Genomic DNA, 3,651 nt, shown 5'->3' with positions numbered 1-3,651 from the left:
TCCACCTCAGTCTCCCAAAAGCTGAGATTACAGGTGTGAGCCACCATGCCCAGTCTATAATCTGTTCTTACTATAATTTCTGCACTGGATTGCTTGGGTGCTCCAAGAAAACAATGACTAACAACACAACAACAACAAAAATAGTATAACTGTGAGTTAATAATATTATGGCTCTTACGGGCCCTCATTGTTGCTTTCATTCATTTACTCATTTCAGTGGGTTCTATTCTGCTTACTATCTAATTTAAATTTATTCTCTCTCTTTTAAGATTTCTCTCAGATCCTGCTCTCTTCAATTACAGAAGACCTTGCTTTATCTTTTGTATCATAAAAACTGAGAATTCCTCTTCAACTATTCTGTCCTCAAATTTTAGTTAAATATCCTATCTGAAATCAGCGAGGCAGGTAATTTCATTTTCTGCCTAGGGTTCAATTTTTTGCTTCTAGTCCAGCAAGAATGTTGTCTAAGGGTGAGAGGAATCTAGCAGGGGTAGTAATTTGCTCAATTAGGCTAATTTCACCTAAATCTATAAACTAGAAGTTTTCCCCATCATTTGTTTTAGAAACAAAACTACTTTATTTTCCCGATCTACTACCCCAAACACAGATATACATGTCTTAGATAGAAGACACCAAACAAGAAACAGAGCCTGATAAGGGTGTTTGGGGCATAACTTACTGAGGGAATGATTTTCAAGGAAACCTTAAGGGAAAGAGTAAAACAGAATGAAGAAGAAGAAAGTGCCCAGCAAGAATGTGGATTCAGGTCAAACCTAGTCTTTGTCTGACTTATGTGGAGGAAGGTTAGGAGAATAAACTGCTGCTCTGCCTTATTGTCCACATTTCAGCCAAGTCATCTAAAACCACACATCAGGCAGTCATTGGCTATGATCTTCCTTCAGAGTCTGGGCACGCGTGTATAACTTCTAAGGACAACTGTCCACAGCATGAATGACGTGGACTAGTGATAACAGACAGCTCACAAACAGATCATAAACACAGGACTAAGAAAGGAAATCTGGGTGGAGCATCATCCAGGCATAGCTTTTTTGGAATTCTGCGGCTAAAATTCCTGAGACATTTACAAGAGAGGTACTGGAAGATCTATAGTCCATCAACACCATCACAGCAGCAAGGCTGTAACTAATGTTGTAATTTCCCTTTTTTATTATCCCTCCATATCTCCCTCACTCTTGGATAACACTTCTGCTAAACTAAAGGCTTGCAAGGTAGGATGATTCAGCCCCCAGTCTCAAAGAGTCTCAATATCTGTGCCTTAGTTTACTCTGCCCTTATCAGATATAAATGCTGCACTTGCTCATATATAGTTAAAATTGGCCATGTCAATACCACCAGCTGCCCAAATGGATCATCTGAATATCAAATACATTTCTTCCTCCCATAATTATAAAGCAGCAGTCTTCCCTTCTGATAATGATCAGGATCGATTATCCTCGCCAACCTGTATACCAGCATAAGGAGTGCAAAGTGATTCTACAGCAACCCTAGATTTAAATTTAGTTGGGCTCTCATCGTGCCCTTTTAGAAGGATTGCGAGAATGAGGAAATAGACTCATAAATTCCTCAAGGGGTTACCTCGAGGTATGTGTTAAGTAGAGTGTTATGGGTTTAACTGTGTTTCTGCAAAATGTATGGGTTGAAGCCTTAATCTCCAGTACCTCAGAATGTGACTATATTTAGGGTAGGTCCTTCAAAAGACTGATTCAGTTAAAATGAATCTGTTGTGTGGGGCTTTAATCCAAACTGACTGGTGTTCTTATAAGAAGAGGAAATTTAAACACACAAAGACACCAGGTATGTGTGCACACAGAAAAAAATACTGTGTGAAGATACTGCAAAAGGCAACCATTTGCAAGTCAAGGAGATAGAACTCAGAAGAAACCAAAAATGCCAACACATTGATCTTGGACTTCCAGCATACAAAACTGTGAGAAATAAATTTCTGTAATTTAAGCCACACAATCTGTAGTATTTTGTTATAGCAACCCCAACACTCTAATATATCAGTCTCCTGCTTTCTCTCATTTTCTAGACTCACATGTTCTATCTACTGGGACCACAGTACCACACACACAATGGCTATTATTTTGAGGAGTATATTGGATTAGTGCTTTTTCTCTGCTGTGCATTATTTCTATACTTTTTTTTTTTGAGTTGGAGTCCCACTCCGTCACCCAGGCTGGAGTGCAGTGCACACTCACGGCCACCCCTGCATCCGCCTGCTGGGCTCCAGTCATCCTTTCATTTCAGCCTTCCAATAGCCAGAACTATAGGCACACGCTACCATGCCTGGCTAATTTTTGATTTATTGTGGAGACGAGGTCTCACCAAATTGCTCGGACTGATCTTGAACCCAAAGGCTGAGGCAATCCACTCACTTCGGCCTCCCAAAGTGCTGGGTTTACAGGCTGAGCCACCAAGTCCGGCTATTTCTTTACTTTTTAATGAGGTTAGTCTACTGCTCTTTCAGTCAAGCATCTTTTGGATGATATAGTGGTGATGAGAACAGAAGATACCATGGTTGTGAGTGCACTGCCATACTAAGTTCGTTGTAAAAGGTACCCTTTTGTCTAAGGTGTCATCATTGATATCTCATGCCAATGAGAAATGGCACTTACAGACCAGTAAAATGAACATGTGCCACCTCCCTCTGTTATCTTTCAGAAAGTAGAAGAGTGGCTACATCTCAAGCCAAAATAATACCTGATAATAAAGCCAACCAAAGCCATCATAAGGGAAAAAAAATTGATACATCATTATCATTCATGAAGAGACACAAAATCCCTCTGAAATATTAGCAAACCCCAAATAGCAGCATATAAAAAATATTATACACTATGGGGTTTATCTTAGGAATGCAAAATTGCTTAACATATGAAGATTAATTAATGTAATACACCAAATTAATAGAATAACGACCAAAGTGTATATATAATCATTTCAACAGATGCATAAAAAACTTTGGAAAATATCCTCTCTCAGTGTTGGGTCATATTGTCTACATTTTTATATGTTTGATTGTTTTTATTTGAATGACAGATGTATGTGCAAGCAGAGTAAAGACAACATAAATAACATTTATGCTCAGAAAAGGGTGTGTGCTGCTTCTATCAGTCTGCTTGTGTGAGGCTTAAGTCAATGTTTTTAGTTCTGGGAGTTGTTGATTCTGTGGTTAGATTCAGGTTACCACACATGATTTAAATTGTATGAGAATCGTATTGTAGGAGTCTTCCCTTGCAAGACTGACTTCCATTCTCATGTTTACTTTCAATCTTTAGCATGCCCTGCGGTCTGCCATCAGGGGTTTCTCTCTGTTCTCTTTTTCCTCCCATTGGCAATAGTGGCTACTGTCTTTTTCCCATCGTAAGACCCAGAATGCCCTTTGGTTGCCATTCAGTTCTCCTGTTCACCTCCCTTTAGCTTTATTGAAATAAAATTGACAAATAAACATTGTACATATTCAAGGTGTATAATGTGTGATTTTATGCATATGCATTGAGAAATTATCACCACAGTCAAACTGATGAACATATCCATCATCTTACATAGCTACCATTTGCATGTATGTGTTAAGAACATGGGACCTAATCTATCACGTTTCAAATCAGTATCATTCCAGTATGATTAACT

Source organism: Carlito syrichta, unplaced genomic scaffold (genome assembly GCF_000164805.1).
Source record: "Carlito syrichta isolate Samal-C Ts95f unplaced genomic scaffold, Tarsius_syrichta-2.0.1 Scaffold302615, whole genome shotgun sequence".
Lineage (NCBI taxonomy): Eukaryota > Metazoa > Chordata > Mammalia > Primates > Tarsiidae > Carlito > Carlito syrichta.
The sequence above is the reverse complement of the archived record's forward strand: the minus strand, read 5'-3'. Positions refer to the sequence as shown.